This window comes from Thermobia domestica, chromosome 4 (assembly GCF_964235325.1).
Source record: "Thermobia domestica chromosome 4, izTheDome1.hap1.1, whole genome shotgun sequence".
NCBI lineage: Eukaryota > Metazoa > Arthropoda > Insecta > Zygentoma > Lepismatidae > Thermobia > Thermobia domestica.
The window spans coordinates 156834019-156860545 of NC_137457.1; the positions used below are offsets into that span (position 1 = coordinate 156834019).

The following is a 26527-nucleotide window of genomic DNA, read 5'->3' on the forward strand; positions in this document are numbered from 1 at the left end:
AAACGTAGTAGTTACGGGTAGATTACAAAAGATGGGTGGCGTTTCAATCACTTCGAACAATCGAATATCAGAACCCTGACATTGACCTACAGAGTCAATGTTTCCATATACAAGTTTATTCAACTAATCAGCGGATCGAGAATGACCAAAGTTCTTCGACATTTTTTTTCAACTTGCAGAGAAATGTTTCATTGTCCAGAGACTTCATCTCCACCTCTCTGCTAAAACTCTCCTTCCGCATCATCAAGCAGGTTTTGGCCCTAACTATTATATTAATAACCAACACTAAAGATTGCTCACAATCATAAGCGATCATTAAATATTTGAAACCATTCTGTTTAGTTCTGATTGACCTTGAAAAAGCCTTCGATAAAGTATGGCATCAAGGACGTATTGCAAAACTGTTAAATTTCACACTTCCTCTTGCCTATGTACGCTTTATTTTTAAGTTCCTCTCCTGCAGATTGGCCAACATCTCTATCAATAACTCGCTATCTCATCCCATAATTCTAAATTTTGGTGTACCCCAAGGTTCAGTTCTCTCTAACCTGATTTACCTACTGTATGTTGCAGACTTACCGCCACTATTAGATAGCGTAGACCTTTTTTCAATTTGCCGACGATACGGCTTTTCTTGCACTGGGAACAACAGTTCCACAAATTAATCGCTCTCGGCAATTTGTCATTAATAGCTTGGAGAGCTAGTGCATCAAATGGCGATTAAAGGTCAATCTTGACAAAACACAAACATTGTTCATCCTTCCTCCGGAGAAACGTAGTAAAGTGGAGAAAAATCCAGATCATCTCAACTTAACAGTTAACGACACGCTCCTAAAACCATCAAATTCTGTAAAATATCTTGGCCTTACCATTGACGAACACCTCATTTGGCGCCATCATTTAAAGACAGTTGCTACCAAATCCTATAATCGGCTGAATCTTTTACGGCACAACTGGCACAACTTGGAGACTCAAATCATCGGTCGTACTAAGTACCTATAAAGTTTTCCTGCGGCTAGTATTAACTTACGGGTTTGTGGCTTTGATCAATGCATCTCCCTTTTATTATGAAAAGCTAAAATTTCTTGAACGCCACGCATTACGTATCGCATTTCGTATCAAACTACCCAGTCCTAGACATGAACATTATAAACTTCTGCCTTTCCCACATATCCTACACTACCTCGAAGCACACACACGCCAGTACATCAGAAAACGGTTCGAGGAAACCCTTCTTTTAGAAACCATGATTTTCGACAGAAACTACACTCCTTCTTCTCCCATTCATCAAACTCCACTTTCTTTTCTATTTTCCTTATATCACTATTCTTTACCCCCGTATCATCCCAACATTCATCTTGCTGCTGCCTACAAACCAGACTTCTACTCATCATTCATATTTCCATCTTATGTTGCATTTTAGTCCATGTGTACTAATAGGGTACCCGTTGTCTACATCGTGGTCCTAGTTACCCCAGGACCGGAAGATAATCTCATTTGTCTTTCTAACACATTATAAGTATTGTGATGTCCAGTGCAACTCACCTTCATTTCATTTTCCCCTCATTTACGATTATAGCATAAATGTTATAATGTCGTTCCTTTAATCACGATAACATATTACTGTAAATAAATTTGCATCCTTTTCTATCGTTTATTATCCCTACACAACCTTATGATTATAGCTCAATGCTATAATGTCTGTTCAATATATACAAATAACCACGGTGTTCTTTATCAAATATATATATGTATATTTTGTTGGTTTGTTCAATATGAATAATAATAATAATAAAGTTTAATACTCCTAGACCAAGCGCCTATACTCATCACCACATATCCCTCTTACCCCAATTTCCATATAAAGGGCATAACCCTTTGGGGGTTAACCTATGTGCTAGCATTAAAAACATTTTTATAGCTTTCGTAGCATTTTAATAGGTAGATAGATAATTTGTAGCACTAGATAATGAGTATTTGTTTACATACACAATTGTGTATGTTAAGTTTATATCAATGTCTTATTTGAATATTAAATAATAGTAATTTTATGTCTTAGTGCATGAGTATTAGTGACATTTCCCTATTGCTCTTTCTTATAAGAAATAATTTGGTTAAAATTAACAAAGTTTCACCAGATCAAAGAGCACATTAAGAACTCAGTTTCATTCAAGAGCCTTATTTGCTGCAACAGAAACGCTTAATGATGGTATACGATTGCAATTGTAAAAGTTCTGTAATTAATACGCAACCAGGAATAAACGACTTAAAGGTACATAAAGGAATGGGTGTAGACTATTTATTTTCATCAATAATTACAACAGTTTTATTTTCAAATGCTTCATTTTTAAATATTCACAATGTTGAAATTTCTTACGTTCGAAAAACACACTTTTCCATTACTAGTAAAACTAATCAAATACAAAGATTTTTGTTATTTTCCCAAATTTCCAGAAAGAAACCGGAAAGGACGGGTTTCTACCAACAGGTTCAAAATTTCCGGAAATATTACAACACTAGTTACGTAACAGTTTCAACAATAAAACGTTGGATTTATGTAATGCATTAAATATAGGTTCAATCATAGAGAGTATAGGTTACGATGTTGCTAAAAGTAGAAATTGCAAGGTTTATAATTTAATCATTATCGTAATGGGTATAATACAAAGATATGTTCTGCAAATTAATTAATAGCAAGTTGAAAAATGATTTCCTGAATCAAAGTTCGTTCTTTATTTATAGGGCATTCTATACACATCCTATGCTTTCTCATTCATAGTAATTTTTCTTAATCCATGTTTGTATATGTATTTAAAATACTGAACTATATTATCAACTGTTTGAAAATCTCGCAAGTTATTATAAACTTTCTGCAAGTAGCACACGAATAAAGAGAACATACTACATAGTAATAATTGCATTCGAATGTTCAGCCAGAGATAAATTGCAGGTATGCAACAATCAGTGCGATCACTATAGTATAAAAAATAAATTAATCTAAACTAATTACATCTTAGCGATTACTGTAGTTGCTAAAATACGTAGTTGCTAAAATTTAAATTGCTGAACAATGCACCACTTCATATGGAAATATATATATATATATATATATATATATATATATATATATATATATATATATATATATATATATATTTGCGTGGATGAATGAATTTTCACCTTGCATTTATTACTAAAAACTGAGGGAGTGGCAACCCTAATTTAGTCACTACGTAAGTATGCAGAACACTAGTTGTGGTTCCTAGAAGGATCCTGAAAGAAACATATTTTACCCAATATAGGTTTTAGATTCCCATGTCTACCATTAACTGGGACGTTAGCTACAATACACTAGGGGGATCGACTAGCATAGTACGTCTATCGACTGATCCTACAAAAACAGCTGTAATTGGTCATTAACTCTAGAGCAGTAATCTATTAAAAGACAAAATAATTCTTTTAAGCTAGCAAATTTATTACAAGGCTAGTTAAAATAATTTATACAACAAAATTACAAAAATAAGAATTTAAGAAAACTCAGCGTCTCACATATGGTTTACAGAAGTCGACATAAATATCATATTTAAATCATTTATGTAGTCTCTTTTCCTAATATTAAACACCCATTTAAATAATTTTATTTCACTGAATATCTCAGGACTGTAAGGTCGTCAACTGACGTCCAAAAAGGGGAGCATTGCAAAAATAATCTATTAAACTAGAGTTAACGTTCCGAATGACGCAAAGTTTTTAAAGTCCAAAGTTTCAGCCTCCCGACCTTCATATCTGCCCCCACTTTGCGTTTGAATATTAAAGTTTTATATATTACATATCTGAGATAGCTTCAACAGCAACGTACGATGTGCACAATGACGCTAAATCGAGCACCGCATAAGACAAGGAGCCCAACCATACCAACTATAGAATTTAATTTTTATAATCGTCGTCTGACGTAAGGATTACCCACTCAGGAAGTGAGTCGCCAGAAGTTGTTATATATATATATATATATTTTTGGATAAAACTATACTACTTTATCGTACATGTGGAGGTAATTCCTTTCTATGGAATACTAACACAACCCACGACTTCTAGGATATGCATAATTATTTTCACCTTTGGAATTACATCAGTTCACAGTGTCATATTCCAGGAGAAACTTTTTTTTCGTATTTCTGTTGTAATTGTGTACATAGAGATATCAGAACATTCGGTGAATTGCTTGACTTATAAATTTCCATGTTTTATCATTGGCTACATATTCACGTAAATCCTTTCATTGTGGCTTGCTCTGTTACCTTTCCCAAAACTGTTGGAGAATCAATAAAATGAAAAAAAAATACATATAATCACGTGGACATGATGCTTACAAGAACCAATTACGTTCCTCTAGCGATCTTCCCCAAGATTAGGGTCACCTCACGTCAGTAGCGGCAGAAATAAATCAGTGGCGGCACGACCTTAGTTTCAAGTTCAGTCTAATGTTACACACACACACACACACTCACACACACACACACACACACATATATATATATATATATATATATATATATATATATATATATGTATATATATGCTATGCGATCAAAAGTATCCGGACACCTGACTGAAAATTACTTACAAGTTCGTGGTGCCATCCATCGGTACTGCTACAATTCTATATTGTGTTGGCCCACCCTTATCCTAGATGACATCTTCCACTCTCACAGGCATACTTTCAATCAGGTGCAGGAAGGTTTCTTGGGGAATGGCTGCCCATTCTTCACAGAGTGCTGAACTGGGGAGAGGTATCGATGTAGGTAGGTGAGGCATGGCACGATGTCGGCGTTTCAAGACATCCCAAACGTGTTGTATATCATTCAAGTCAGGACTGTGTGCAGGGCACTCCATTACAGGAATGTTATGGTTGTGTAACCACTCCGCCACAGGCCATGCAACAAGAACAAGTGCTTGATTGTGTTGAAAGATGAAATCGCATCCCCCGAATTGCTCTTCAACAGTGGGAAGCAAGAAAGAGCTTAAAACATCAATGTAGACCTACGCTGTGAGAGTACCATGCAACACAACAAGGCGGCAAGCCCCCCCCCAGGAAAACGCGACCACTTCATAACACCTCCACCTCCGAATTTTACTGTTGGCTCCACTCACGCTGACAGATGATGTTCATAGCGCAATCACCATCCTTGCGCCCTGCCATCAGATATTGCGTACCGTGATTCGTCAATTCAGACAACGTTTTTTCCATCGATCAATCGTGCAATGTTTACGCTCTTTACACCAGGCGTGGCTTCGTTTGGCATTTACTTGGGTAATGTCTGGCTTACGAGCAGCCGTTCGATTATGAAATCCAAGTTTTCTCACCTCACGTCTAACTGTCACAGTACTTGGAGTGAATCCTAATGTTGTTTTGAATTCCTGTGTGATGGTCTGGATAGATGTCTGCCCTTTACACTTTACGACCCTCTTCAACTGTTGGCGGGCTCTGTCAGTCAACAGACGAGGTTGGCCTGTACGCGTTTGTGCTGTACGTGTCCCTTCACGTTTCCACTTCACTATTACATTAGGCACAGTGCACCTAGGATGTATAGGAGTGTAAAATTCTCGAGTGCAGAGTTCTGACACAATTAACACCCAATCACCTGAACACGTTCGAAGTCTCTCAGTTCCGCTGAAGCCCCATTCTACTTTCTCACGATGTCAAATGACTACTGAGGTCGCTGATAATGAGTACCTGGCAGTAGGTAGCAGCACAATGAAGGTAGTATGAAAAATGTATATTTTTGGGGATGTCTGGATATTTTTGATCACCTGTGATAGCATCCCCCCGCTGTTTTGTCACTGGTTCAGGAAGACTGGATTATGAGACTCCGGTTGTGTGTGGCAATGGACGAGCAGCATGGCAGCACATCCTGTAGGTGGGACTTTGGAGTTTCATAACTTTGAAAAGGCACATTATAACTCACTTCTGTTTGCGGCACTGCATTCTCTTGGAAAAACAGTGTTAATTGATGTGTCACATGCCTACCTTCCCATTTGAAAAAATAACCTGGATCCAAGATGACAGCCATCAAGATGGCCGTCATTCATGACGCATGCATCAAGCGGTCGCTCCTTTACTCAAGTTCGCCCTACGCTAGTCATATTTGCTTTAATAATTTTTGTTTACAAAATTATCCACTTTACTAATACTTATGAACCACCCTCTATATTAAAGGTATTTTAAGTAATGCTCTCAATTCACAGTTAACTATAATTTGCGATGTTCTGACATCACAAAACTAAATATTTAAATTATATAAATTATTTTACATGTCATTTTTCATACTTGCACTCAATTTTGCTGCTAATAATATTTTTAAAATTTAAGTTCTTGCAGTTTAATTTATCTATATTCGCCTTAATAGTATGACAACTAATAATTTTTAAAACTTAGTTTAATAATGTTCAACAGCAACACATTTTGTCGATCCCTATTACTTTAAAGTGTTTGTTATTACTATTTATTGAAATTATTATATATAAACATATTCAAGAAAAGTAAATATTTCTTAAATTCGAAGCAGTTTTCACCGTATTATCTACTTCATTATTTAGTTGACCGGTTCAGTGTAGATTTCTTTCCTACTTTATCTTGATACATAATCCTAATTTCTAATCGTTATACGTCCCACATGTTATATGTTCTTTTCTCAAGATTTTAATCCTAGTTTTCATAAATGTACTTTGGTACACAACTATCTTCATATATAATAAAACTATTAAAGCAAATTTAATAATCTATCAAATCTCAAGTTTGAAATGTATACCTCCAGATACTATTATTTAACCTATCTATTTCGATGGTACTTTGATATATGCGTTATCAACTTACCTAATATTTTAGCATGTAATTATAGAAATATCAGTCCATTTACATTTTACATATACCTTTAATTTCTAAGCATTACACACGATCCTTTCAACACATTCGTGGGAGGGTGTAGAGAAAGGATTAAAAAATCCTAATAGTAGCGTGCAATAAAGGAACGCAAGTTACAAAATACATTATTCGGAAGCGTACATTGCAACTTCTAGGTTTTGTACTTTTTTTCATAAGTAGACTATTGTGGAAAGCTGGAGCGTCTAATATGTTCGTTTACCAACACCAATATGTAAAAATACAGCAGAATGTCAGTAGGAATAAGGCAACAATATTATGAACCAATTTCTGTTTCAGAACCGTTCAAAATTAATTACAGTTACTTCGAGCATCTGATAATCATGCTTCAGGGAGGGCTCATTTTCTAGTAAAGGGTAGGTAAGTAAAGGATAGGAAGAATAACAGTTAGTAAAATATTGCGTATATTTGGCTAAACCTAGTAGTAAGATTTAGGGTGAAAGATATATTGTTGCAGTGACAATGAACTATTTGTCTGCATATCAGGAAACCAATAGGAAAGAATAATATTCTCTCGAGGATGAATAATATTCTTTCCGACAGGAAGGAAAAGTAAATATTTGGTGGATTGCAGGAAACGCTTTCAATATATTCCTTATGACATAATGAGCAGAGTAATAATCGAAAAAAGGTTATAGCGATCCGCCACTGGATTGAATTCCATTATGTTCGTTCTTTCCGTTTTTCCTTCAAAACAACTAAATAACAAGTAGAAAGAGTAGACTATATTGTGATATTTCCTTAACTTAAATAACTAAATGAATGTATTAATATATAGAAATTTTCCTAAATATGTATATACTTCCATAATGTATTAAACCAAGTTTGACTAAGTTATTTTCTTTAATATACGAATCTACAAAAATGCATAATATTGGGCCTATACATTTAAAATATCTAACGTAACAATGCATTTTATATGTTAGTTGTTTCAAATGTTCGGGTCATTCTAAATTAGAAATCGTCGTCTATAGACATTAATATTAAAGCCAAAAGTTTGGTGCTTCAGCCACTTTAAAGATAAAACATTGGATTAGAATATCAGTTCGATTATTTTCTTCCACGTAGTTTACATCTATTAGAGCATTTCTTCTATGATTTAAGACATTGAAACCCATGATCGGGAATAGCACGAGCGTAGCATTTTGTTCAAGTCGGCCATATACGTGCGTACAAAGCAGGAATTTTTATGTAGCTCTGCTTATTGCATTCTAAACATTCGAAAAATTATTTTGATTCACATTAAACATATTTTGCATAAGATACACACTTACTTTAAAGGAGGGGTATCGATAAGGGCCGATTTTGGCCCCCCTTCGAATGAGGTGATTCTCAGCTATTTTGTAGTTGACCTATGTAGTTCATGGAATCCAGCATAACTTGTCCCTTTCACTCTTCTATATGTACATAATAATGGCGCAAACTTGGGAGTATGGGTCGATTTTCGCGAAAATTGAATGTTTTTCGACATTTCAGGGCTAATTTTATACAGAGCCCTTGTGAGTGGCATGATTTCCACTGAATATGTTGTGAAGGGATATAAGATGCTCAAGTTGGGCTAGGATGGATTAGGTTGCAGCCTTACGCTCATAGTAAGGAAAAAGCGTTTTCTGTAATATCGGGAGTATTTCGCGGATACGGTAAAAGTCGAAGAAAGATGGGCAAGGAGGGTAATCTGTACCAAACGAGAAACCTTATTTCGTACGACAAGAAAAGAGGATTAAGGAATCTTTGATAACCCATTCTGATACATGTTAAACACGGAGAAGGCCCTCTTGAAATGAAAAATCATGAAAGCAGTGATTTTGTATTTAGTGTATGGATGAGTGTAGACCGAACTTGTATCGGAAAAATAAGTGGCTACAAGTACGTTACTTAGTGAGATTGCAGATAAGCACGCTAGTTTGCTTTGGTTGTTTTCCTACGTTTCTATTGCATGAAACAGAAAAAACAAAGCAAACAAACGGGCTTGTTGCTAAGACTGGACCTTAACCTAGTTATCAGCAGAGTAGTTTTCAGCTACTATTTGTCTGAATATCATATGACTCATATCGCTTGTGAGATACATTACAGACTGTATTCAATCCTCAGTTGTGGTATTACGTCCTTCGAGCTCCACTCTCAGTCCCTGACAAGTGAATTCTTTGGATTGCTGGTAGATGTTGTTTTGTGTTGGTGTGTTTTGTTTGTACATTTCTGCCGTGTGCTGTCATTGCAGTGTTGTTTTGTTTTTACTGCTACTAGTGCTAAAAAAACAACAAGTTCATTTGCTTCGCATTGGAACTCTCCTAAATTTGGCTTACATTTTTTGTGGTGGAATATGACTGAGCAGGTATGCTGTGACGCGTGCGGTGCTCGTGTAAGTAAACCGAAATTAATTCGAATAAGTAGTGACACAATTCTGTGATGTTTGAAGGGAAAAACGCGAGCTTATTAATAGGTAGCTGGATATGCCCCTAATGTCACTTAGAACCATCAAAGAAAATGCTAACGCGCAAGTGCTCTCGAGTGGTGAGCTCTGCGGGAACTATTCTAAATGATAAAAAAGGCAAAGACTCAATGCGCCGGAGCATCCTCTAGCAAAACAGCCCTACATGTGACGATACCTAAACTTTTCAAGCCAGCGGAGAATCTCAAGCTGAACGTTGGACGAGTTTCCCTGTCTCGCAAAAAATGTGTTGTTTGTAACAAATCTCAGACGTGTCTGGCATTAATACCTGAAAAAGCTAGATGCCAGTTTTATGTTGACAATGGCTTTATTATTCCCAAATTACGGGTTGTTGTCACGATCATTTTGAAACACAGTATTTGACACCAGGGATTGTGATTGAAAAAACATCAAACGAATGCCTCGTTAATGCTGGAGGATTACAGGTGTTGCTGGATGACTTGAGATCAGTTGCATCCCGCAAAGGAATGGATTTTGATTCGCCCGGTGTTTTAACTAGTGCAGCGTACTGGAATTTAACGGGGGTGACATTGGAGCAGTTAGGTGTTATATTGAACAGAGTGGACTGCCATTGAGAAATACCTCAATCCGAGTTAGGACGTATCTTGTTGTTTTCCTCATGAAACGTAGAACTAGAATGTCCTATCATGTCCTAGAATGTCATGTCCTCTGGACGCTTTTGCCCTCCCGAATTATATTATTCAAAGGGGTGTGTATTCTGTTCGTAAAGCCCTCATGTTAGCATTTGTTCCACTACATCTAAAACTTCAACATCTTTGGAGAGACGATTTAATTAAGTACCATGCCAAGGACTTTGCCAAGACTGTTTTTGGGACGGGAAAGACAAGGCGATCCTCGTTCTAGATGGGACATATATTTATGTTGAAAATAGTTTAAACTATAAGTTCCAAAGAAGAACTATCTCATTGCAAAAAGGTCGCCCGCTGGTACTACCCTTCCTCATTGTAAGCACAACAGGGCATATAGTTCATGTGTTAGGGACGTTTTATGAAAATGATAAAAACAATGACTAGTGTATTATAACCGGACACATGAAGTCATCTGCCAAGAGTTTAAGATCCTGGTTGAGAACAGGTGACGTTTTGATTGTTGACAGGGCGTTCAGAGATGCTGTGCAATTCTTGGAAGATATGGATCTAATTGCTAAAATGCCACATGTTCTGCAAAATAAAAGACAACATACCAGCCATGAAGCCAACAAATAATGTTTAGTAATGTCTGTTAGATGTGTTGTTGAATCTAGTAACGGACTCATAAAAACATTTAAAGCATTCTCGAATGTACTGCTCAACTCACACATACCATATATTGGGGAATATGTGAGAATAGTGTGCAGCATAAAGACTGGATTCAGACATCCATGGACCCTGGAAGATGCAGTAAAGGTCAACATAGTTGAACAGAGAATGCTACGTCTCTCGCAAATACCGAATACTTTGCAGGAAAGAGTGCCCCGTGAAAACACATCAAAGTACAGAGCAATTTGGACGGAAATGGAGGCAAGCAACATCGATGATTTTCCCATTTTGACTATGGCCGAACTTCGAAATATCACTATGGGCGTTTATCAACTAAAGCAAGCTCAATCCTACACTGCAGAACACGAGGCAGACGATGGAATGTACAAGCTGTACACACACAAAAAGTGCGATGGTGTTCTGCGGGTATTACTTCAAAGTCGCCTTATGACATCTAAGAAATATTTCCTGTGGATTGAGTACCATTACTGTTAGTAAAGTGGATGGTACTGTGAGTGCAAGGTTGGATCGTGCGTAGTCAGCTGCTGCTCGCATGTTGCCTTCGGTACCTTGGGTACTACAAGCGCATCACCAAGAGAGTAACAATAACACAACTCCGACACGAGGTACCCCGACAACTATGACGCGTTTCTTCAGGATTCATCGAGGGTGGTCACGAACGACTCTTCCGATGATGTTGATGAAGCAGAGGACGATGTTTAATAACGGTCCGAATAATGCTTGCATATTAGGCGTTGGTTTTAACGTTTTTTCGTTATAAAGGTTTATTGTTCCTTGTTTAAATCTACGTACAAAACAAGCGACTCTATCTTCATTCACATGTAAAGTGGAAGGATGAAGCCTAGATGACAAGCGAAGGATGAAGCGTAGAAAAAAAATACATACTCGCCACCATGATATTTGTAGTCCTTCAAAGTAGTAAAAATGCTTTCGTTTTGTATTCAAACACGAACTTTTTTCAACCAATTGGCCCTATCTGCGATTGCAATCGGCAACATAATCAAGGGCGATTATTTTCCCGGCAAGAGTTTGGCATACAAGCATGCACTACATACCTTCATATGCTTTTCATGGCTATGGACTTTAAAGGGGGCTTTATCCGTGTTTAACATTTATCAAAATGGCCTGTCAAAGGCTCCCTAATCCTCTTCACTTGTCCTACAAAATAACTGTTCTCGTTTGACACATATTACCAGCCTTTGACCATCTTTCTTCGGCTTTTACCATATTCGCGAGATACCCCGATTACAGAAAACGTTTTCTCTTACTAAGAGCGCAAAGCTGCAAACAGTGATGAAAATTTTCCGGAAAATTTTCCGATTCATACAAACACACTCTACTTATTTCTACATCGTTTTTTAGGCATGATGTAAGGTGGAAAGTTTTCTTTTATATTTATCAGAAAAATTTTCCATTCTTAAAAAACATCAGAGATCATGTAACAATTCCTCAGTAATCATAAAATTGATTGAATTTATGTATAGAAATGTTAAAAAGTGAAAGATCGTTTAAAGAATCTAAAAATTTTCACGGCTCACATAATTTTCATTACTATGTAGGAACAAGTGAAACAATTTTTCATGAAACGAAAAATTATCTGTTCTGTATGAAAAATCGAAGAAGTTTTTATGAGTCGAAAAATGTTCTTTATTTTGAAGCAAAAAATAAAACAGTTTTGCGAATCGGAAAGTTTTATTGCACTGTAGAAACTAGTGAAAGGATTTTTCGTACATCGGAAAATTTTCATTGCGATGTAGAAACAAGTGGAAAAACTTTTCATAAGCCGTTAAATTGTTAATATGTATATTGATGTTACGTGGAAACTATATTTTCTTTTATAAAATTCAATTCCTGTAGAGAAAAGTAGACAGCAACAAATTATAATTTTCCAATTAGCTTTTGGGAAGTTGTGAAGTAAAAATTTACATAGTCTTTCTGTGTGTGTGTGTGTGTGTGTCTGTGCGTAAAGTTCAGGAAACATATATGGAGTTTGCACAGAACAAATATCCCACTCCAATATTAAAAATGCAAAAAGAAATTAAAAAGAAACCTTCCTGAATTTATCAAATATTTCAAAACTAGAAAATTCTAGTTTTTTTGAAATATAGGCCTGCCTATGTAATGAAATAACTACATAAAAGTTCGTTATGAAGATTATTTTTGTAACAGAAAATAAGAAAATATGCTCTGATTTTATTGTGTTTAACACTCGTAATTCATAACGTCAATATTGGAATTTTGAATAGCCAAAATCTTAGAAGAGATATTTGTATTGTTAAACTACCATTATTATGTATAAAAATGTATTAGAAATAATACAGATTCGATAGAACAATAATATATATAATTTTGTAAATTAAAATGAAATTTCTTTTTGGTTTTAGAACACAGCGCCAACAGTGCAGCTGTTTACGTTTCTTTTATAATTTTATTGAAGGAAAAACTACACAAATCAGCTTCTTTATATTTAATTCTCTTCTGAATGAACATATCAATAAATAAATATTTTTTTCAGAAAATGGTTAGTATTTTTATTCATGAGTTACTTAAATCCAAGTTTTGGGTAGTCAAAAATTTATACTACGCTATAAATAAGAAGATTTATATTATTTCTTCTTATTTATAAATGTTGCAGTATGTAAACTTAGTAAAGTAGTAAAGCTATGAGAAAACGCGTACTAAACTGACGATATATAATTTTGTGAGATCAAAGGTTGATTCTGAATGAAGAACGCATTGAAGTTTTTGAAACCTTTTTGAAAAAATGAAGAAGAGTTAGATTTTTACTTCATGAAACATTTTCAGAGAATATTTATTACCAATAAATTTTACGGCTAAACAACGATGTAGGAATAAGTAGAGAATGTTTTTATGAACCAGAAAATATTCATCACTTTTAATAAATTTAAATTTTAAATAACAGAATGCGTTATTTGTACTCTACGAACTCATACACATAAGACACACACACACACACACACACACACACACACAGAGAGAGAGAGAGAGAGAGAGAGAGAGAGAGAGAGAGAGAGTAGAATTGACATGATTTTGTGTTTAACGTCCTTTTAAGCAGCGAGGCTATATGAGACGTTATTACTTATTAGAGTGGAATCCGAACCACATGAACTCCAAACGGGAATCGAAGCCAGGTCTCCCATTCCAAAGGTGGGTATGCTAACCGCTTAGCAACGAAGGAACTCGCAGAGATAGAGATAGATAGATAGATAGAGAGAGAGAGAGACAGAGAGAGAAACACTATGTAAATTTTTACTTCCCAACTTGAAATATTAAAAAAATTTCCGGTTCCCGAAAGTTAATTGTAATATTATAATTTGTTGCTGTCTAACTTTCCTCTACAGGAATTCAATTTTGTAGCTGAATGTGCAGTTAAATATAATGGACAATTTTCCGACTAACATCACTACACATAACATCCAAAATTGTCCAGCTTACGAAAAGTTTTTTTTTTCTACTTGTTTGTAAATTGGAATGAAAATTTTCCGATCTATGAAAATTTCTTTCACTTCCTTTCACAGAGCAATAAAACTTTCCGATTTACTTTTTGCTTCAAAATGATGAAAATTTTCCGACACAAATTTTTTCAATCTTTCCATACTGAACAGACAATTTTTCGATTCACGAAAAATTGTTTTGCTTGTTCTACACAGTACAGAAAATTGTCTGAGCAATGAAAATTTTCAGATTGTTTAAACGATCTTTCATTTTTAAACATCATCCATTTAATCTATTTTGTGATCACTGAGGAATTGTTACTTGATTACTAATATTTTTCCGGCCCAAATTTAACAGTTACCCTGGTTCCCGGCCCAGACGAGGGCATTTGTGGATTTCGAGGAATTATACATTTCCATAGGTACATGAAAAGCAAGTCACAAAAATATGGTATAAATATATTTTTGGCTTCTGATACCGAGAATGGTTATGTGTTGAATATGGAAACATTAGCAAAGGTAATGAAAGGTAACTGTGTTATAGAGCTTCTTGAGAGATTTCGATCAAAATATCTAGGTAAAGGGAATATTATTTACATTAACAGATTATACACTCCCTTAATCTTTTCTGTATTCTGTTGGAAATACAAACAATGGCTTCCGGAATGTGTATGCCAAAAGAGGTAGGAATTGCCTAAAGCGACTGTTGTTGAAAAGAAATGGATCACTTGTGAGTGAAGTGGAAAGTCACAAGAGATATTTTGATCCTTTCCACCGAATCCATTTTTCCCTTCGCTTAATATTAATGGAAAACAAATTGAGTATTCTAATGCAACAAAAATACTTGGTGTTGACACCGATTATGATTTGTCTTGGCAAACCCACGCTAAAACACTAAATAAAAGTTAACTAATTGAAGTTTTGCGTTCTTTAGGTTACGTGATACAGTTTCACGAAATAGTTTATTGACGTTATACTATGGAAAAGTTCAATTACTTCTCAGTTTTGGAATTTTTGGGGGAACCAGCCGCATGCAGTGAGGAAACATTTCGGATGCAAAAGAAAGTACTACGAATAATATTCAGACTAAATAAAAGAACATCCTGTAAACAAATATTTTGATCACCAAAAATGTTAACGCTTCCAAGCCTATACATAATTAAATCTGTACACTTCGTGAAACAAAACAAACAGATGTTTATACAAACAAAAGATATTCATGCATACAACACACGGCAATTAAACGACATTTACGTGGTACAACACAATTACACCAAATACCAAAAGAATGTTTATTTAAATTATACGAGACTTTATAATATGTTACCATCACATTATACCTACGTAAAGAAGGAAATTTTAATACCCAAAACAAAATTCGTACCCTGTTACTTTCTAAACATATTATTCAGCTCAGGATTTTGCAAATTATAATGAACTATGAATATGATGTAATGATGTAACAAATTTAACATGTGATATCTGTTTATAATTTTGTACTTCTAATGGTGTAATAAGTTGTAATTACAATTTGCGTTTATATGCATATGACAACTGCAGAACTTATAGGAGATACTCTCCATATTGGAAGTCAAAACAGGCAAATGAATGAATGAATAAATTAAAAGAACGGACCTGTAATGAAAACGAAAGGAAACGTATTGTCTGATTATAATATAGAGAAAGTTGATTTTGACGAAACTGACGAATTAGTGCAGTATTAGCCCTTGAATCGGAAGCAACTAAAATGATGAAAGAAACTATTCTTCCACTTGCTGAATATATCAGCTACCAATGCACGGATTCTATATAAGGAAACTATAAACGGACGAGCGAAGAAAAATGTGCATTTAGCAGATTTTCTGAAAAAGGAAAGTAGAGTAAACCTTGAGTGATAAAAAAAAAGATTGTAGCTCAAACTGTCTACCAAAACTCAACTTAAACCAACAGATTGATTTGGAGACATTTTTCGCAGAAGATCCCGCTGCAGACAAAACAGTCAGATTCAGTAGATCTTTTAAAGTCTGTTCTTGTGCATGAAGGGCAAGTTATTGGAAAAAAATGCAAAAGCACAACATGGAATTGTCGTGAATGCGATATGGAACTTTGCATGTCAGAATATTTCACACCAATGCAAAATAAGCAAAAGAACTCAAGGTAGGGACTTTCCACTATATTGTAAATAATGTCTATCATAAATCACTATCTCTTGGCTCAGGATACATGTACGATTGTAGTGTTTGCAAGTGTAGAGTAGGCAGTGGTCTTTAATTTGATGTAATAATTTTATCTACTGAGAAGTAGAATATTTTGTAATTCTTTGGTGAAAAGCACCAAAAATGATCTGTTTTCTGGGTAATTATTCTTAAAAAAATATCCTAAGTGCTAAAGTAGTTGGGTTTGAGGTTGCAGATGCCGTCCAATTCCGTTTCGTCTGAAGTGTAATGACGTCCAACAAACGTTACCTTGCCAAGCTATACTGATATTATAATATTGTGTCTTGGATGTCCTACATTATTTTGTATACAAATTACAACTTAGTCAGAACGTTCATGTTTATTAAAACAAATTAAATCGCCATTGATCTTTAAAGGTGTAGATTGTATTTATTCTTAAAGTAGAAAATAATTATATCAAAACATGTTTCTGCAGTACCATAAATTGTTCTGCGCAGTGATGACTAAAGTAAAATGCTGAAACGGTGCTTTTGAATCATTTTCGATTAGTACAGACGGTTAACGACGAACATAAATTGTTCTTCGAGCAGTAAGTATTTTTAAGCTCTATTCTCTTGCTATTCCGTTTAGCTTTCTGAAAAACATGAAAATACGATGTAAAATTCAATCTCATCTTCTTCCATTTTTTTAGAAACTATTGTGCATATATGTATTTATTCTTGAGAAGATTGAAACTTCGTTGAATCAGTATGGAAATAATATTCCAGGTTTCCTTTATAGTAAATAATGTTAGTATACGAATTGACAGATTTCAATTTAAAACCACTAACAACCGTTATATATCTCCACGTATATAAGCTATCAGTTGACAGATGTATATAACTAATGCAGAAGTCTTCTGTCAATGTATTATCATAATAGGGGGTGAAAAGGAAAATTTTCACTTCACCATGTGTGCACTATTGTTGAGGATAAAATTTTAACTATTCGTGAAATATTCTCTTTCTCTATATATTTCTGTGAAGGAGAGAAGCGTAGTATAATTTAGTTCATAATAGAGAAAAGCGTTTCGAGGAATTTATTTCTCTTCTCAAATTGTATCCTTGATGTGTGAGCTGAAAATTTTTCAAATTTTTATAATATACGATCATAGTTTGGAAAAAGTACTTAATTCTCTTATTCCAACAGTCTATAGTTTTGTACAAAATGAGATTGGAGATAAACGTTTCGAATTTAAGATTAGGAGAAAGTAAGCCTCGTTTCGCAATTCACAAAGCTTGGGCGATGTTGTAGAAAAGACGATAAATATAATACAAATGAAAATAATAAAAAAAATAAACACAAAGTGTGAATACCATTCCAGAATAGGAACTTAAGGGTAAGATAGAGGTTTCAGAAATTACCATCGTCGTGCTATTTATTAATATGCATGTTGTGGTACGAGTTCTAAGGAGCACTGTGTTTTTTTTATTTAAGATTAAAAATTTTATACTCATTTATAAACTGTGCATAACGCGGAGTCTAGCGAAGCTTTGGACCAGAAAAAGGAAAGATTTAAAAGTTTCACTCCTTGTTAAATGTATTAGTTCGTTTATCTGAAACTAAAGGAAGGTTTATATTAATCCTACTGGCATTCTAGATTAACTCTTGTGATTCACCATGAAAAATATAGCATAGGATATAGAATCCAATTAAATTTTGTACGGAATCCAATCCTTTAGAGAATCCAATTAAATTTTGTACGGAAATTTTATGCAAGATACATTACGGAACAATACTATAATTCATGCTGTGATCTTGGATATTATTGAAATAATTGACATCATTCAAAACGGAAAAAAATGCTTGATGACTTCACAAAATAATAGGAACAACCACACCTCAGAATAGTCAAGTCATGCCATCTTCTTGAAATTGTTGCATGAAGTAAGCTCTTCGAAACTAGTGACTTTGTTATGCAAAAGCTGTTCAAACGCGAAAGATGGTTTGAAGATATATATTAGCTCAAAGAATGACACTAGTAAGGAGGGGGCAAGGTCATAACCAATGTACCGTATTGTAATAAAACTTTTATTTTACTACATATGCTACTTACTTTATTATGTCTATAGTGGAGTAATTTTCGGAAACAATATACTAGTAGTTTCTACCTTCTAGTGAACATTATGTAAATTACTAATTTTGCTCGTTTAGTATGAAGAAACAAAAAAAGAGAAATGATTAGTTAGAGATAGATTGCAAGAACATACTTTTAAATATTCATGTGCAGTTTATATTTATATTAATATTCATGTTCAGTAAATATTCATGTTAAATATTAAGTGCCCCCAGCGGGACCTTACGGAAGCACACAAAAACTAAGGCTAAAAGTGAATTATTATCAAATTCCTTATCCATGTGTAGTGAAACTATTTCCTTTGATCACCTTGGTCGCAATATCGTTTTGATTCTATCTAAAGTTGCTGTGCTATAAACTATATTTTTTAGATCAAAAAGGGTAAATGCACTAAGGGAATACTGACCAGGAAACTCTTCTGACTCCACCTCTGAAATATATTATAATATTTATATAGATATGCATGTACATGCCATGTTTCTTTTTCGATATAATTATTCTAACATGCATTGGATTTTACTGGTATTAATATTTTTAAAATTTGAGGTACTGAAATGAAGTACATCTATATTCGCCATTATTATTATCACAACTGAAAATTAATGAAACTAAGTTTAATACCGTTCTGGAAGAAGAACATTGCTATCATGTTACTATTATTTGAAGATACGTATTTTTACTAATGATTGAAGTTATAATGAATAAAAATCAAGAGATGAATATAATACTTAACCCGAGAAAGCCCAGGGGTGCCTCAGTCCGCTTTTAATGCAATTATTCTTAATAGATGTTTTGTCGCGTGTCTTTCGCTCTAGAATTCTCCTATCTCTTTGGAATATGCTCACTGGTTGAGATCTCCAAAAGTTTTCTTATTTTATTCAGAAAAAATAGGGTTATTTTTATTTTGACGTAAAGGCCCAAGTGGTATCTCGGAGGCACCCTGGTCAGTTTTTAATGCAATTATACTTAATAGATATTTCGTACCGTGTCTTGCGCTCTAGTATTTTTTGAAATACACCCTCTGATTGCGTTTCCTCAGGAAAAACAGCGTTATTCTTTATATTAACATACAGGCCCAAAGGGTGCCTATTGAATTATGTAGTTTTCTAATTTTTGATATTGTTCATTGTTTATTACAATTGGCAAATTATTTCATAGCAAGGTAGTGACTAACCTTTCCTGGTTTCCGGATACACCTGTTCCGAATTGTCACACTGTAAGGGCACTGATCGAAAAATTTAGAGACATTGGAACGGTAATGGACTATGATCGAAGTGGTAGACCGTCACTGCTCGATGAAGAAAAAATGCTACACATATCGGATGCAATGCAACGTAGTCCCAATAAACCACTTCGAAAACTTCCCCATGAAGAAGCAATAAGAGTTGGTATGGCACAAAAGGCGGTTCATAAGAAGCTGCTTCTTATCCCGTATAAGGTGAGAGCGGTGCAGCGTAAAACTAGTGCAGTATTGTGAATGGTTTACAAGGTTTGTTATGGACAAGTCTGACGATGTTTTGGATATTTTTTTTTACTGATGAGGCCTGGTTCCATTTGTCAGGTTACGTCAATGCCCAAAACTCACGTTTGTGGTGTGCAAAAACCAACATGTCATACATGAAATTCCTCTGCATGACCAGAAGCCAGAAGGTAGGGGTGTGGATTGCAATATCCAGAAGAAGAATGTCGGCCCCATATTTTTAAGACAAACAATATATTGAACTCGTTATTGTGAAATTATTCACCAGTTCATGGGTGAAATAACGGAAGATGAAATTCGTAATGCTTGGATAAAAGAAGAGGGCGCTAAAGCACATACAGCTCGCCAATCCATGAGATTACTGCAAGAGGTTTTTGGAGATCGAATAATTTCAAAGGGATTGTGGCCACCTTGGTCTCCTGACCTGTCTCCTCCGGATTTTTACTTCTGGGGTTATGCAAAGAATTGTGATTATATAGGGAACCCCCACACGCTACAAGAACTCGAAACAGCTATTCGAGGTTCTGCTCATAGCATTCCACATGAACAACTTGTGAGAGTATTTGAGAACAAGAAGAAACGAGTGCAAGCATGTTTGGAGGCTCATGGGGGACATTTAAAACATTTGATGTGAAAATGTGTGTGTATATGCTACGCCCTGTACATAGTGCTTTTATGCCATAAAATATAATAAATTTTGAGTAAAATAATTTTCTCGTTGCTTTGAATATGTGAGAATTGAGGTGCATAGAGACTTTTTGAACGCACTGTATATATATATATATAATCTAGCGACCCACAAATCATGTATATCAATATTGTATGAAAGGAATAATGCCAATTAAATGATTAACTAAACTTGTAACTCGTGCAGATAACGCAATAGAATGTGATGATGTTGCTTTAGAGCAACAATGCCAAATAAAGGGTTAATTCGAACATGAGTAAATTCAACCGACTATCAGCGATAATACGAGAATATTATTATAAACCAATTTCAGAACAAACTAAAGTGATTTTGTGTATTCTGACATCCACAGTTTGGAGAGGACACGATTTGTGGTATTTGAGAAAGGGTATAAATAACAGGAAGGATAACAGTGAGTGAAATAATTTTACCACGAGGATTGATGTAAGCAGAAAAAAAATATATTGATTGTAACAAACTCTGTCAACGAATTCCTTCTGAACTGATGAGCAGAATGATATTTCACAACCAATCGTACCAGTCTCCTCCATTATTTTATTTCTTTCTACTTTTGCTTTTGTTTATTTTCGCATTCCCTTCAAACTCTTAAAGGTACGTAGAAAATGCAAGATATGTTTGAAAGAGATCCATAATGGTAATAACTAAAGGAATGAAGTAATAAATTGCATTTTACTAAGTTTCTGTTTAAAATACGTATCTCCTAAATAACATAGTGTTGGGCCCGTAATTTAAAATATCTACCATAATTCTCCATTTCATAAGTTAACTATTTCAAAATTTTATATTTATTTTAAATATAATTCTTCATCTGAGCTATCAATACAAAAAATGAGGATTAATTTAAAACCCACTTTTGATAAGACGAAATGAATTGCTAGATAAATTAGATCCGATTTATGGTCATAAGTTTTCATTTGATCTATTAGAATACTTTTACTGTGATTTAATAACGTTGCATTTTGAAGTTGCACAGGTCTTTCACTTCTGTTTGCTAGAGAAATATAATAAGGTCGAAGGAATGTTTCCTCGCCAAACTATATTCATGTCATAATCCCACTTCCCGATATATTTTACTGTTTTTCTATAGCAATTGCAGATACAAGAGAAAGTTCGTAACAACTTGAACAACTTGCATACTCAATAATTTAAATTTACTCTTAGAATATAGAATAGGTCTTTCAAAAACTATTTTTGCAGTACCTTGTATTTTTTATCCTTTGGCGGATAATGTTATATAAAAGTGAAAACCTGCATTACATTAGTACAGAAATTGTTCGCTGTACACTAAACATGTATAATTTTTACCTTCCTATTCATTAACATTTTCCTCTGTTTCAAAAATTTGGAAATCCGTGATGAAAGTCATTTTCATACACTTTAATTTTTATACAGGTATTATTGTGAAGAAATGTATATTCATGAGAGATTCTTCTTGAATGACTATAGAAATTATGTTATTTTCAATCTCTTTCAGTTTTCTCTATGATGACTGTCTGCCCTCCAAAAGTTCATATAGTTTGATCCAGAACCATTATGCAACAATTATTTATTTGCAACTGGATGAGATACGTGTTGACAGTGCACATATCTGTTCAATGAAGCTTTTGTATTCGTATTATTTGGAATATCATAACGGAGGATGGAAATTAACATTTTCTTTCAACATATTAATACATGCAGAATTTTGTTGGGGAGACAACGTTTAATTCTTCGTCTAATATTTTCTTTATATGGCCTCCAAAAGTTCATATAGTTTGATCCAGAACAATTATGCAACAATTATTTATTTGCAACTGGATGAGATACGTGTTGACAGTGCACATATCTGTTCAATGAAGCTTTTGTATTCGTATTATTTGGAATATCATAACGGAGGATGGAAATTAACATTTTCTTTCAACATATTAATACATGCAGAATTTTGTTGGGGAAACAACGTTTAATTCTTCGTCTAATATTTTCTTTATATGTATGTATATGTGGAGATAAAAGATATGTAAAACTTTAATTCGTGATACAGGAAAAGTGTTTGAAAGAATTTCTATCACCTATCAAATTTCATATTTGATATCACGCTGCAAATTTCAGAAAATTGCATAATATATTATCATATTATTTGAAAATTACTTAATGCAGTTTCCCCCAAAAATCTATAATGTTCTGCAAAAGACGATTGGGATTCTCAAATATTGAGTTCAAGAATAAGAGTAAATTAGTCTTGCTCCGCAGTCCACAGATTTCTGGACATCTTTAAATGTAATACAGAGTCGTTAGTATGTGCCATTCCTGCACTATGTTTTTATGTTTGTGCCACTGTAGGATATCTAAGAAGTATTGTGCGTGTGACTTAATATTAAAACTTCTCAATTCACTAAAAACTGTTTGACTATAGAAACTTACGACCAGAAATAAAGAGAGTTTCAATATTGTTCCCTCTTTACTAAATACACCATTTTATTTTTCTTAAAATAAAGCAAGAATTTAACAAATCCATGTGACACTCCAGTTTAAGGCTAAAATTGGAATATGCTAACTTCTATATCTATGTGTGGTAAAACTGCTTATTTGACTTGCCTGGTTACGGAGAACCACAAAAATGCAATCTCACGATACTTACTATACTGTCTAAAGTTACTATACTGTAAATTATAAGGATTTCGATCATAAGGAATAAATGAAATAAGAAGATACTCACCTTCAGGCCCTTCTCGTGATATTTCATCTGAAATATATTATAATATTTATTAAGTAACTGTATACACACACACACACACACACACACACACACATATATATATATATATATATATATATATATATATATATATATATATATATATATTGATTGGCAGTCATAAATTAAGAAAGAAAGGCAAAATGTGCAAGAAAAAAGAAATGACAGGGATGGTGGTGGAGGTGAGTTGCCGAGAAAATGCCAACGAGGTATCATTTGCTGAATGAATTACGTTAGCATGATCTCGGTAGATTGAAAGCTGCTCAGCGTCAGGCCCACGTGGACTGATGGTTCAATGTTTATCGAACAGTGGTCAACAGGTTATGGAGCAAATTCCGGTGAACGCAAAATACTTCGAGAAGTTGCAGTACCAGTCATCCGAAGTTGCAGTACCGGACATCAGCTGGCATGATTGATATATCCCGTTGACAAGTCGAAGAAAAATATCTGCAACATCAACTCAAGTGCGTGTGCAGAATGTTGTTGCCACGAAACATCACCTATCAACGAATACAGTACGCCGACAAGTTCACGAAGGTGTTCTTTATACAACGACACCATTCGTTTCGATACCCTGTACCGGGAGACACAAGAATCAGCGATTAAATTGGGCAACAGCGCATGTGAAATAGACCCTGGAGCAATGGCAGTCAGTTCTCCTTAAAAATGAGTCTATATTTAATCTGACAGGCTGCTCTGGTGAGAAACAGGAGCCCGTTACCATTCATAAAATATTATTTAAAGGGAAATATATGGTGGTTCAAGTGCGTGCAGGTTCATCTCGCTTGGAGGACGTACTGATATGTTTGTTCTCCCACGTGACACAATGGCAGCTCAGCTCTATCGGGGTAATATTATGGGTAGTCACATTGTACCGGTCGCAGTGTTTACGAATTCATTCCCCGCTAGAGGTCAGGGATTCACTATACAAGACGATAATGGTCGTCACCATTGAGGACAACTAGTCGATCAGTTTTTGGAAGAACACCGTATTCAACGATGGGGCGGCCATTAAGGTTCCCAGACGAGTATATATGCATACCCGATAGAGCATACGTGGGATGCTTTAGAGCAACCCATTGCAAGCATTATAATCGCTCCGGGAACTATCAAACATCTTCAATGAAGTCCTTGTCAATAAAGACCTAGATATCGAATGAGCATGTACAAACATTTATTGACTGCACGAGACGATGCTGTGAATCCTGTATTGCTATGCGCTGTGAGTATATCCGTTATTGGTGTCAAGTAAACCATCTATTTTTGGCTTCAGTGGGGATTATGTTTTGGATTGTCGCGTAGTCCAGCTTGCACTTGTTAGAGTTCAGATATTCATTCTGGAAGACGATAATGGTTGTCAGAATAAATCACAACAGGTCGATCAATACTTGGAGGAACTCCATATTCAACGAATGGGGTGGCTATCGAGGTACCCGGACCATAACCCAATCTTGCATATGTGGAATGTTCTAAGGCAACGAATTGCAAGCATTATACCCGTTCCACGAAGTAGCAAACATCTTCAACGAGCTCCTTGTCAACAATGGACCTACATATGAAATGCATTGGTACAAATATTTATTGCCAGCACAAGACGGCGTTGAGAATAATGTATTGCTATGCACGGTGAGTATATCCCTTATTGGTTTCAGCAAACCATCTTTAAGTGGCTTCAGTGTTTTCTAGTTTCAGTGTCACCTAAGTCCATCATCAATCTTTTACAGCATGTACTTTCATTTGGTAATTTTCCTTACTGTATGACCTGAAATAGGGACTTCTTTAATTTCAATAACAGTTTGTTCACCATGATGTCTTTACTTTCCTTATACACCTGAACATATGTTTGTTGCTCAATTTATGACATACATATATATGCAGGTTATATGTATGTTATCATAGTATGGGACTATATAGATGGGAACTCTTTATATAATAAATATTACTAGCAATAACACAATGTAGAATGCGTAAATTAATTATACTTGTCTGTTCTATTCTTGCAGGTAATCATCGTTCCGTGGACCAACATGAAATTTCATACATCGTCGAGCAGTTTTTTAGTATTGGATGATTCATGACCACAAGAGTACGACATTCCAAACATCGGTTAAGAATATCACTGTCCCGAAATACCATAATGCTTGCAATTCACAACATCCAAGAAACAACAAAAAAGAAAAATAAGCTATCTCCTCGAAAATTTTGATTTTATCGCAGTGAAATAAGAATTGAACATGTTTACACTGCCATTAACCAGAATCAATAGAAGTCATATGAGAATTGTTTGCGAAATGCTTACAGAACATGTGCGCAGATTCCTATAAAGTACTTAAGTTTGTATTCATACAAGCTACAGGTGATGCAGAAATTGTTCAGGTAGGATAAGGTTCAATGGATCATATTGTATGTTTGGGTAATCAGCAAAGGTGATGACTTTTTTGATTCATCGTATCAGTTAGGAAAAATGTTATTTTATCCCTGTCATTATGTCAACAAATAGAACTGTCGATTTTGAGGGAGACTAAATCCGTATTTTTGCATGAATTGTCGATGAAGTAGGAATGCTAGCTTTTGGGCATAGTATGTCCTTGTGGTAGATTACTAGTTTTCTCTCTAACGATCATAATAAAATGTCACATTTTCCCGATGAAATATTAACAAAAATGTTATAAATATATTTTGTTCCCAAAATCAGATTACGATACCTAAGGACGTGTAAATGCAACAAGATGTTGCTACTACATATGTTGAAGAAGTGTTACTAATAGCCCTACCGTAATACCTCACTTGAATCTAATACCCATATTCATTGATATACATTAGTCAATCGGATTCGATTATCTAACTCATCCAGTCTATTCCTCAGTGTTATCCAAAGAACAAGGTATACTTCACACGTGTAGTGTCAAAAGGGAGATAGCAACTAACGCTGCCGAAATCATACGCCATTTATGCCGAATATGATTGTTAGTACCAAAAGTATTCTATTTAATGAGGTCTATTTAAAGGATGAATTTATAATACTGAAGTCATTCCAAATTCGCCACTCTTTAAGAGTGTCTTTCACATTATTCTTAACAAGCATGCATTCAACATCCTTAACAAAAGCATTTGTAATGTGTAACAGCATTTCCGCTCACCTTAATATTTGTAAAACGAAACACACTATAAACAATGAAGAGCTTTC

At 34.7% G+C, this 26527-nt stretch overlaps 1 long non-coding RNA gene across 1 annotated transcript in view; it reads right to left on the reverse strand.

The window, feature by feature from the left end:
- Nucleotides 1-26527, reverse strand: part of LOC145683389 (uncharacterized) — a 241635-nt gene that overhangs the window by 39854 nt on the left and 175254 nt on the right. Inside the window, exons 4-5 of the long non-coding RNA XR_014131070.1 lie at nt 23302-23328; nt 18824-18847 (exon numbers count right to left, since the gene is read on the reverse strand). This is a non-coding gene — a long non-coding RNA (uncharacterized LOC145683389). The remainder of the gene's footprint in view (nt 1-18823; nt 18848-23301; nt 23329-26527) is intronic.